Below are 12,038 nucleotides of genomic sequence, written 5' to 3'. Positions count from 1 at the left end.
CAACATCTGTGGAGGAAGCGGGGAGGAAAGTGTCTAGGCATGGCGGCACATGCCTGGAGTTCCAGCTACCCAGGAGGCTGAGGTGGGAGGATCTCTTGAACCCGGGAGGTCAAGGCTGCAGTGAGCCATGATGGTGCCACTGCACTTCAGTGTGGGTGACAGAGCCATACCCTATCTCAAGATAAATCAGTAAATAAATAAGCAAACAAACAAATAAATAAAAAGACATATTGTTCCTTCAGTTGTAACAGCAGTGGGTGGCAACCAGGAACCTTCATCCTTCCCTACTGTTTGGGGAGAGTGGAACCATGTGGCCTCCAGAATGGAGGGAGGACATCCTCCCTAGCAACACCAAAGAACAAAGGAAGCCACGCTAATGCCATTTGCTGTCGCCTGCCAGTTGTGTTCTATCTGCTGCACTGAGTGTTCCCTCCCAGCAGCCTTGAGCAGGCAGCTGACATTGTTGGCTCACCCGCTGGTCTTGCTCAGGCTTCTCATTATTTTATTCATTCTCGGAACACACCCTGACCTTCCTCTTTCCAGATGCAATACTTCTCTCAATGCCACTTGGTCAAGTAGCAGGGATGAGGCCAGTGGAAATAGGCATCTAAACGGTTGTGAATTCTGAATCAGTTTGGTAAATGCTCAGCCATTTTTAACCCCTGGAGAAGGGTTGGATCTTATTTGTTTAATGCCCCATCAGGTTCCTCGGAGTTCCTTGTAAAGTTCTCTTTGAAAATGCCATCTGGGCCTGGCACGGTGGCTCATGCCTGTAATCCCAGCACTTTGGGAGGCTGAGATGGGCGAATTACCTTAGGTCAGGAAACCGAGACCAGCCTGACCAATGTGGCGAAACCCCGTCTCTACTAAAAATATAAAATTAGCCGGGTGTGGTGGTGCACCCCTGTAATGACAGCTGCTCGGGAGGCTGAGGCAGGAGAATCGGAGGCAGAGGTTGCAGTGACCCAAGATCGCGCCATTGCACTGCAGCCTGGTCAAGAAGAGTGAAACTCCATCTCAAAAAAAAATAAAAAGAAAGAAAAAAAAAAGGAAATGCTATCTGCAAGGTGCAGTGGCTCACACCTGTAATCCCAGTACTTTGGGAGACTGAGGTGGGTGGATTGCTTGAGGTCAGGAGTTTGAGACCAGCCTGGCCAACATGGTGAAACCCCATCTCTACTAAAAATACAAAATTAGCCGGGCATGCTGGTGTGCACCTGTAACCCCAGCTACTTGGGAGGCTGAGGCAGGAGAATCACTTGAACCCAGGAGGTAGAGGTTGCAGTGAGCAGAGATCGAACCACTGCACTCCAGCCTGGGTGACAGAGCGAGACTCCATCTCAAAATAATAAATAAATAAATAAATAAATAAATAAATAAATAAATAAATAAATAAAATCATTAGGCCGGGCATGGTGGCTCACGCCTGTAATCCCAGCACTTTGGGAGGCCTAAGTGGGAGGCTGAGGCATGAGAATCACTTGAATCCAGGAGGTGGAGGTTGCAGTGAGCCAAGATCATGCCACTGCACTCAAGCCTGGGTGACAGAGTGAGACTCCATCTCAAAAAAGAAAGAAAGAAAGAAAATGCCATTTTATCTCGACTATGCTTGGGAAGGAAAGAGAACCTGACTTTTAATGCCTTGTCTATTAGTACCAAGGCCACAGGGAAAAGGGGGGTAATATTTTATTGTAACCTTTTCTTTATCCTCCACAAAGGCCTTCAGCAGAACTGACCTTCAATATTTTAACATCTAACAACAACAAGAAAAATCTGGTGTGGCATTCAGCTGCGCTCTTGTCTGGGCTCTTCTCGATCCACTTAGGGATTCATGTTTCTGGGTTCACTCCTGTCCACCTCCTCACCCCCACTGTTGCAATCATACCCATGAGACACAATTTGCAAATACAGGTGAGGAATCAGGCAGTAGTTTTTCACCTCCGAAGATGCCTTAAGAGCCAGCTCCAGGTCTGTGCTCTTCATGAGCACATATTTCATTTGAGCTTTGCCATATTTGACACACTTAGCAGTCCCTGTTCAAAACTGAAACTAGTGCTAAAAACAAAATTCATCTAGAGACAGCAACATATTCTTAGTTGTTTGCTTGGGTGACAGGGATTTGGCCAAACCAGGCAAGAGAAGATGAAAGAGCAGGTAGGAGTAACTTGCTTTGTTTTCCTCCCTATGAATGTTCCTTGCTGCCCGCTAAGGGAGGCCTTCAGCCAATCACTCAGTCCCTAGAGGCTCAACTTCCTCATCTGTACAATGAGGTTGGAACTAGACGCGTGTTTTCACACTCTTTTGGTGGAAGGTCCCGGGAGGTGCTTCAGGAGCCACCATCAAGGGGATTTAACAGGTGGGGATCTGTGCCTCCTTTTTCAATCATCACTCCTCTGGTTTCATCTGTAGTCTCTATAGGCAATGGTTTCATTTGAAAAGTAACTTATTTTGGTGCTAAGAAAATCGTTAGAGACTGAGCATGGTGGTTCACGCCTGTAATCTCAACATTTTGGGAGGCTGAGGAGGATTGCTTGAACCCAAGAGTTTGAGACCAGCCTGGGCAACATACTGGGACCGTGTCTTTACTAAAAACAAAACAAAATTACCTGGGCAAGGTGGTGCCCAACTGTGGTTCCAGCTACTTGGGAGGCTGAGGTGGGAGGATTGCTTAAGCCCGGGAGGTTGAGACTGCAGTGCGCCATGATTGCATCACTGTACTTCAGCCTGGGCAACAGAGTGAGAGTCTGTCTCAAAAAAAACAAACAAACAAAACCATACCTTGGACAAGATGAACTCTAAGGACCCTGTGTTAGTTTCCTGGGCTGCCATAACAAAGTGCTACAAACTAGGGGGCTTTGAACAACAGGAATGTTTAGTCTTTAACAGTTCTGAAGGCCAGAAGTGTAAAATCAGTATCACTGGGTTGAAACCAAGGTGCTGGCAGGGCCCTGTTTTCTCTGGAAGCTCTAGGGGAGAATCCATTCCTTGTGTCTTCTAGCTTCTGGCAACTTCCTACATCCCTTGGCTTGTGGTCGCATCACTCCAATCTTTAAGGCCAGCATCTTCAAATCTCTCTCTGCTCCAGACATCACCTTCTCTGTGCATCAGATCTTTCTCTGCCTCCCTTAAGAGGATGTATGTGTTGCATTTAGGACCCACCCAGATAATCCAGAATAATGTCTCCATCTCAAGAGCCTAAACATGATCACATCTACAGAAACCTGGTGATTTACTTATTTATTGCCATTTAAGTTAACATACTTGTGGGTAATGATAAGAGAGAGGAAAAACAACAACAAATAAGTTAACACGCACACGTTTTGGTGACTAGAAAGTGGATCTCTGTTGGGGGACCAATTTGTAGCCTACCACAGGCCCTTTCAAAAAAAAAATTCTAAGATGCCCCTTCCCCCAAATAATTCGTATCTCAGTAGCTTTCTCTATGTTCTCATGTCTTAAAGAACCTAAAAGTAGGCTGGGTGCAGTGGCTCACGCCTGTAATTCCAGCACTTTGGGAGGCTAAGGCGGGTGAAACCCCGTCTCTATTTATTAAAAATCCAAAAATTAGCCAGGCATGGTGGTGAACACCTGTAATCCTAGCTAGTTGGGAGGCTGAGGCAGGAGAATTGCTTGAACTCAGGAGGCGGAGGTTGCAGTGAGCCAAGATCATGCCACTGCACTCCAGCCTGGGCGACAAAAGTGAGACTCCATCTCATAAACAAACAAATAAACAAACAAACAAAAACCCTAAAAGTAGAGCATTACTTTTTATTTAACTCAGGAATAAAAAACCCAAACTTTCCTCCTTGATCATGAAAGATTGTAGATTTGAGAGCCCTGCCTGAGCTGAGAGCTTGTGGATGCGTGTGTGAGACGGACTTTCGCTCTTGTCACCCAGGCTGGAGTGAATAGCATGATCTTGGCTCACTACAACCTCCACCCCCAGGTTCAAGCGATTCTCCTGCCTCAGCCTCCCTAGTAGCTGGGATTACAGGTGCGCACCACCATGCCCAGCTAATATTTTGTATTTTTAGCAGAAACGGGGTTTCACCATGTTAGCCAGGCTGGTCTCGAACTCTTGACCTCAGGTGATCTGCCTGCCTCAGCCTCCCAAAGTGCTGGGATTATAGGCATGAGCCACCACGCCCTATCCTACTGAGATGTTTTTATTTCTGTTAAAGTCTAGTGGAGGCTGGGTGCGGCAGCTCATGCCTGTAATCCTAGCACTTTGGGTGGCTGAGGCAGACGGATCACTTGAGGCCAGAAGTGTGAGACCAGCTTGGCCAACATGACAAAAACCGGTCTCTACTAAAATACAAAACTTAGCTGGGCATGGTGGTACATACCTGTAATCCCAGCTACTTGAGAAGCTGAGGATCTATTTGAAAAATGTTTTGTTGCATAGTTTTATTTCTCCCTTTATGCTTAATTTTTTCTGGACATAAAAATAATTCCTGATTAGTATCAAATAGTATAAAGAAATAGAAATTTTTAAAGAGATTTTACCTCCAAAAAAAAAGAAATAGAATAAAAGATCACCCATTGGTCCAGGCACAGTGGCTCACGCCTGTAATCCCAGCACTTTGGGAGCTGAAGTGGGTGTTTCACAAGGTCAGGAGTTCGAGACCAGCCTGTCCAACATAGTGAAACCCCATCTCTACTAAAAATACAAAAAACTGGCTGGACGTGGTGGTGGGTGCCTGTAGTCCCAGCTACTCGAGAGGTAGAAGCAGAAGAATCGCTTGAATCTGGGAGAGGAAGGTTGCAGTGAGCTGAGATCGTGCCACTGCACTCCAGCCTGGGTGACAGAGCGAGACTCCACCTAAAAAAAAAAAAAAAAAAGAAAAAAAAAAAGAGAGAGATCTCACATTATTTCAACTTCCTGGAACAATCACGTTTATTGAATGCTTTCTATGTGCCTGGATCACGATATAGTGTACTCCATAGTTTTCCCTACAATTCTGACAATAATTCTGTGAAGTGAGTATTATCAGACCCATTTTCCTAGTGAGGAAACCGAGATACAGAGAGGGTCAGCAACCAGCCCAAGGGTGCTCAGCTAGAAACAGACAGAGTTGAGGCATAAACTCAGGTTGCTCTGGCTCCAAAGCCTGTGTGTTTTTATTTTTTTTATGTTTTGTTTTTTGACAGGGTCTCTGTTCTGTTGCCCATGCTGGAATGCAGTGGTGTAATCATGGCTCACTGCAGCTTCGACCTCTACTCAAGTAATCCTCCCACCTCAGCCCTCTGAGTAGCTGGAACTACAGCTGCAGTGTGCACCACCACATCCAGCTAATTTTTTCATCTTTTGCAGAGGCAGGATCTCATTACGTTGTCCAGGCTGGAAGCCTGTGCTTTTGACCTCTGCACCCACCACGTGCCCTCAGTACAATTTTGTATTCGAAGCTCTGAAGACAATATGACAACAAGACTATATGCCCACCAGGACATAGCCCCACCAGGACGCATCCTCACCAGGACTCAGTTATATTTAGCCTGCTCAAAGTCTCATTCTGTAAGGCTGTTGTATCATTCTGAGTTTCTGGAGGTGAAGTGCACTTGGTGGGGTACTCATGGATACAAATTGATCAAGAGGTTTGGGACACCAGGTACTGCGGTTCATACCTATAATCCCAGAACTTTGGGAGGTTGAGGTGGGAGGATTGCTTGAGCCTAGGAGTTGGAGACTGTCCTGGACAGCAAAGTGAGACCCCATCTCTACAAAAAAAGCAAAATTAGAGGCTTGGGAAAAGCAAGATCCGTCAGCAGGCCCTGAGAAGTCTCTCCCCACCCTCGCTGTTTTGGAGGGAGGGGCATAGTGGTATACTCCAAAGGCCAGTTCATACACTCAGGTCAACAGGAGTGGCACTACCCCAAGTGGTGGCTTTGCTGGGGTAGAGGACAGGTGAGATGGTGGGAGATCACATCCTCTTCTCTCAGGCTTGAGTGAACTCTCTCGCCATCTACATTCACTTCCTTTATTTCCTTTCCTAGAGAATGATGCGCCTTGTTTTCCCTTGATGCAGTATGAACATGGCTCACAATCAATACAGCTCACAACTAACACACCGATATGCTTGCCAATCAAACACTGTGTTGCTGTGATGGCTCATTTCAACCTGAGGCAGGCATTGGCATCAAGGAGTTTGGAGTGTGCTCCAAAGCATCAGAGGTTTTCCAGTTCTCACTTTGGTGAGGGAGGCAGGCAGTGTGGTGTAGTGAGCAGAGTCCTGGGCTGTAAGGCAGGAGCCCTGGGTTCTAGGCCCAGCTCTGCCACTAACATCTATGTGACCTTGAGTCAGCTCCTGGCCCTCCCCAGGACTCAGTTCCCCATCTAGAAAAGGAAAAGTTTACATTTGATGCTAATGGTCCTTCCACCTGGAAAGTTCTATGATTTATAGAGTCTCAACACTCTGGCATGTTAAGAGCTGATTTGAAAACCAACCATAAATATTTAAATTAGCTAGGAACATATGCTGAGCTCATCACATAATCAGGAGCCACGTTAGTGGAGCAAGATCTAGAGGAGAGAGGGTGATGCCTGACTTGGTACTCTCTTCCCTCCAGATCCCCCAGTCAAGTGTTCCAGAAGCTGGCTTTCCGTGGAATCCCTAGCTTATCATCATCATTAGCATCACCCAGTTCTTAAGATGAAAGGCAGAAAGCTGGTGGGAGGCACTTCCCAGAGGCCCCCGCAGCAGCCGCAGCAGCAAGGCCGCTGCGGATCTTTCTTTCTCTCTCTTCATCCTTTTTTTCCCTCAGAGCTTTTAGGTTGCTGCACTTGTTACCACATGATGCTGCCCCTCATCCCTGAACACCGGCCAGCTAACTCAATTCTGTTCTAATTTTACTGCGAGTTCCTAGTAAGGAACAAAGCCTCTGCAGGCCAATGGGTGGTCTTAGAGAGCTCTAGGACATGGTTCCCACCGTGGGGGCCCTCCAGGTCTGCTGGAGGAGCTAGGCAGGGACAAAACCACCTGAAACACCCAGCCCACCCTCAGCTTGCAGAGCTGCCAGTCAAACGCTGTGTTCCTGTGATGGCTTGTCTCAACCTAAGGCAGGCATTGGCATCAAGGAGGCCTCAGGAGGAAGGTGCTGTTTGAGAGTGAAGAGTAAGCAGAATCTCCACAGAGATGAAGGAGAAAGGGCATCCTGGCCCTCAGGAATAGTGTGAGCAAAATGCTTGGAGGCAGCGAAGTGCCGAGATGAATCAGGAAATCTGTGTGTGCAATTGGCGGGTGGGGGAGATTGGAGGCAGGAACCTGGCTGGAAATGAATCTTGGAGGGTATTTTTATTTTTTTTCCCTAAGACAATGTCTCACTCTGTTAGCCTGGCTGGAGTGTAATGGTACAATCATAGCTCGCTGCAGCCTTAATCTTCCAGGCTCAAGTGATCCTCCCATGTCAGCCTCCGAGGAGCTGGGACTACAGGCGTGTGCCACCACACCTAGCTAATGATTTTATTTTTTGTGGAAATGGGGTTTTGCCATGTTGCCCAGGCTGGTCTTGACTTCCTGGGCTCAAGCAATCATCTCACTTTAGTCTCCCAATGCCAGGATTACAGGCATCAGCCACTGTACCCTGCCTTCAAGACTCTTTCTGTGGCTTTCTCTCAAGGTAATGAAGAGTTATAAAGGATTTTATTTTATTTTGTTTTGTTTTATTTTATTTTTTGAGATGAATTTTCACTCTGTCACCCAGGCTGGAGTGCAATTGCGTGATCTCAGCTCATTGCAACCTCTGCCTCCTGAGTTCAAGTGAGCCTCCTCCCTCAGCCACCTGAGGAACTGAGACTAGAGGCACGCACCACCACACCCAGCTAATTGTTGTGTTTTTAGTAGAGATGGGGTTTCACCATGTTGGCCAGGCTGGTCTCAAAGTCCTGACCTCAGGTGTTCCACCCACCTCGGCCTCCCAAAGTGCTGGAATTATAGGTGTGAGCCACTGCACCCGGCTAGAATTTTAAATAATACAGAAAAATGTGCATTTATAAAAATTCAGCCAGGCATGGGAGCTCATACCTGTAATCTCAGCACTTTGGGAGGCCAAGGTAGGTGGATTTCTTAAAGCTAGGTGATTTGAGGCCAAACTGAGCAGCAAAGGAATACCCTGTCACTACAAAAAATTAAAAATAATAAAAATTGGCTGGGCGTGGTGGCTCACACCTGTAATCCCAGCGCTTTGGGAGGCTGATGTGGGCAGATCACGAAGTCAAGAGTTTGAGACCATCCTTGACAACATGGTGAAACCCTGTCTCTACTAAAAATACAAAAAATTAGCCAGGCATCGTGGCACACGCCTGTAGTCCCAGCTACTCAAGAGGCTGAGACAGGACAATTGCTTGAACCCGGGAGGCGGAGGTTGCAGTGAGCTGAGATTGCACCACTGCACTCCAGCCTGGCGACAAAGCGAGACTCTGTCTCAAAATAAATAAATAAATAAAAATAATAAAAATTTTTTAAAAGTAAAAAGTTTCCTCTAGATGATAGGAGATAGCTGAGCAGGGAGACCAGTTGGGGAGAGAGAGATAGACGATCACTGCTTGGTAGGTGGAAAGGAGCGGCTGGATTCAGATATGTTTAGGTTTTGCTGGTAGCCTGGATCCAGGAAATGATGGAGAGGGAAGAGCCAGGTGGGACGCTGGGGGGATGATGGTGCCATTCTCCATTCTCTAAGCACGGATATGGAGGCAAGGGCAGAGGTTGGGCATTTAGTTTGGGACACACTGAGGTGCGCAGGTCACGTATCTGATGACTTCAGCAATTGCCCTCACGCCCTTTCACCTTTGCTGCCCTTTTCTCTGGCTGTCTGGAGGCAGAAGAGTCCTGAATGGTCGCTGACACCGGGAATGCCCTCTGTGCATCCAACTCTCTCCTTGTTTGCTCACTGAAAACAACCAGGCAGTAAAGCCTTTTACAAAAACTGAGAGGGGAGGGTCACTGGAGCTCAGGAGCTCGACAGTGCCGTGAGCTATGATTGCACCCCTGCACCCCTGCCTGAGCAAAAGAGTGAGATCCTGTCTCAAAAAAAAATAAAAAGAAAACGACAGAGAGGCAGAGTTCCAGTTTTCCCACAGATGGCCTGGTACACTTGGACAAAACAGTTGCCTCCTCTGGTTTTCAGTTTTTCCGAAATATGCCAAAACATCCCACATGATCATTAGAGGTGCGATTCAGACAGTAGACATGTAAGCGCCAGGCAAACTGTTAAGGAACAAAATGCAAGGTGGCCTCGTTACCATTCACATCATGTTCTCTGCTTTGAATTGGGCCGTTTGCTGTTTCTGTTTATAGTTCCTTCTTCTTATCATTTTATCTGATTGTCCTTTTCTCTGATAACCAGTGAGTTATGCAGACCAGGTAAGAACATAACCAAAAGTAAATGGAAAGTTGAGATGCTAGTTTAGATAAATCATGTTTATAAGAAAGGTTTTTTCTTGAAACATTTTGAGGCAGGCTGATCTGAGAGGCACAGTGAATCTGACACCAAGCTGTCCAGAGTCACTAGAAAAGATGATTACCAACCAAAAGACATCTGTTTACATATACAAACATACCTTTTCAAATTAGCCGGGTGTGGTGGCACAGCCCTGTAGTCCCAGATACTGAGATGGGAGGATCACTTGGGCCCAGGAGTTTGAGGTTGCAGTGAGCTGTGATCATGCCACTACACTTTCAGCCTGGGTGAGAGAGTGAGACCTCATCTCAGAAAAACCAAAATCCCCAAAACAAAAACAAACCATACCTTTTCCACTTCACTACAAGACCTTAGAATCACAGCGTCTTCATTCATTCATTCAGCAACTATTCACTGGGCATATACAATGGGCTTTCTTCAAGGCATCTGGGAAACATCAGGAGGAAAAGCAAAACAAAACGAAACACAATTTGTGTTCTCCTTTAAGGAGCTATCAGTACAGGAAAAGGCCCTGGAGATGATCCAGTATCTAGTGCGACGCGCTGGCTGCACAGAAGGGGAAACTGAGGACCAGCGAAGCTCAGGGATTTGCCAAAGCCTCTTGCAGCTGTAGAAGAGCAGAGAGCAGAGCCACATCCTATGGCTCCTGGGTTACTAGTCCTTCTACTGTACCTTTCTTGGTTTGGTTTTGGCAACACAGCTATCTTGCTGCGTTGCCAAATACCCAGAGAGGTGATTTGCTAGGGAAGATGCAATTCCCAGCAAAGGCAATTCTCTCTTGGTTGTAGACAAACACAGTTCAAAGCTTGTGCCACTGAGGTTTGGATTATCCTTTAACAGCTGCTCTTCTGCACTGTCTGAAGAATTCAGAGTGAAATCAAAGGTGACCCTGTCAGAACAGCAAACGTTTCTTGGGCACTTATTTTTGTGCCAAGCATTGCTCTAAGTGCTTAATATATATTAATTTATTTAATCCCCACCATTTATGAGGTAGGTACTATTACAAGGCTCATTGTGAAAATGGAGAAACTGGTCAGGCGCCGTGGCTCACGCTTGTAATCCCAGCATTTTGGGAGACCAAGAAAGGTGGATCATTGGAGGTCAGGAGTTCGAGACCAGCCTGGCCAACATGGTGAAACCTTGTCTCTACTAAAAATACAAAAATTAGCCAGGTGTGGTGGCCCGCACCTCTAGTCTCAGCTACTTGGGAGGCTGAGGCAGGAGAATCACTTGAACCTGGGAGGCGGACGTTACAGTGAGCTGAGATCACACCAGTGCACTCCAGCCTGGGCAACAGAGTGAGACTCTGTCTCAAAAAAAAAAAAAAAGAAGAAGAAGATGATACTGGGGTGGAGAAAGAGGTGAAATCACTTGCCCAAGTCACCTAGCTGGCAAGTGGTGGGATGTGGAGCCAAATCCTGCTCTTCCTCACCACGCCTGCCCCATGGGACCTACAGGCGGTGCTCTTCAGACTTTAGAGCTCCGTTTGCAAGTCAAAGCCCTGGTTAGCACTGCATATTGGTCATAGGATTCCAGTGCTCAGAATTAAAGAGGAGGGTGTTCCTGGAGCCCACTCTTCCTCCAGGTCCCCAGCTGGGACCTGTGGCAGCCAAATGGGAGCACTTGGGCCTCCCTATAGGAAGGAGGTGGCTGTGCAGCAAATCCCCGGCTTGACCGAATGAAGTCCTCTCTTTTCCTCATCTCCCCTCCCCTCAGCCAGGTCTTCTTCCTTGTTTGGCTGAAACAACCTGTTGTCCCAACTACTTGGGAAGCTGAGGCAGAAGAATCACTTGAACCCGGGAGGCGGAGGTTACAGTAAGCTGAGATTGCACCACTGCACTCCAGCCTGGTTGACAGAGCAAGACTCCGTCTCTCAAAAAAAAAAAAAAAAAAAAGTGAACAAGAGACAAGAGTCTACAGAGACAGGCAGGACCGTGACTCGGTTTCACCATGTTGGTCAGGCTGGTCTCGAACTTCTGAGCTTAGGTGATCTGCCTGCTTTGGCCTCTCAAAGTGCTGGGATTACAGGCATGAGCCACTGCGCCCAGCCACCTCTTTATTATTTTTATTTGTTTATGTATTGATTTATTTTTGAGATGGAGTCTTGCTCTGTCATCCAGGCTGGAGTGCAGTGGTGTGATCTTGGTTCACTGCAACTACTGTCTCTTGGGTTCAATTGATTCTCCTGCCTCAGCCTCCAGAGTACCTGGGATTACAGGCATGCGCCCCCACACCCAACTAATTCTTGTATTTTTGGTAGAAACAGGGTTTTACCATGTTGGCCAGCTGGTCTCGAACTCCTGACCTCAAATAATCCGCCCACCTCTGCCTCCCAAAGTGCTGGGATTACAGGAGTTGAACCACCGCGCCAAGCCTGAGATCCTGTCTCTTTTCACGAAAAATCCGGTCATGGCTTCCCATTTTCTGCTGGTGAGAAGCAGTGGACAACAACCTCTGCCAGGAACAGCCTTGGTCTGTCCAGGCTGTGCCCCACCTCTATGTCCCCAGAGCAGGTCTCACTGCATCCCTCCCTTGACCATCCCAGCCTTATGATCCTCCTACCAGTCCAGTAAACTTACTCACAGCCTGGGGTAATTGGCTCGTTTACTTCTCATGGAAAT

The 12,038-nt window shown here is 47.2% G+C and overlaps 1 protein-coding gene across 1 annotated transcript in view; it reads left to right on the top strand.

The window, feature by feature from the left end:
- Positions 1 to 12,038, top strand: part of HMGB3 (high mobility group box 3) — a 33,453-nt gene that overhangs the window by 5,064 nt on the left and 16,351 nt on the right. The window lies entirely within an intron of this gene.

The sequence above is a fragment of the Aotus nancymaae genome, unplaced genomic scaffold (assembly GCF_030222135.1).
Source record: "Aotus nancymaae isolate 86718 unplaced genomic scaffold, 86718_ANA_hifiasm-v0.15.2.pri h1tg000004l, whole genome shotgun sequence".
NCBI classification, from domain to species: Eukaryota; Metazoa; Chordata; class Mammalia; order Primates; family Aotidae; genus Aotus; species Aotus nancymaae.
The sequence above is the reverse complement of the archived record's forward strand: the minus strand, read 5'-3'. Positions and strand labels throughout refer to the sequence as shown.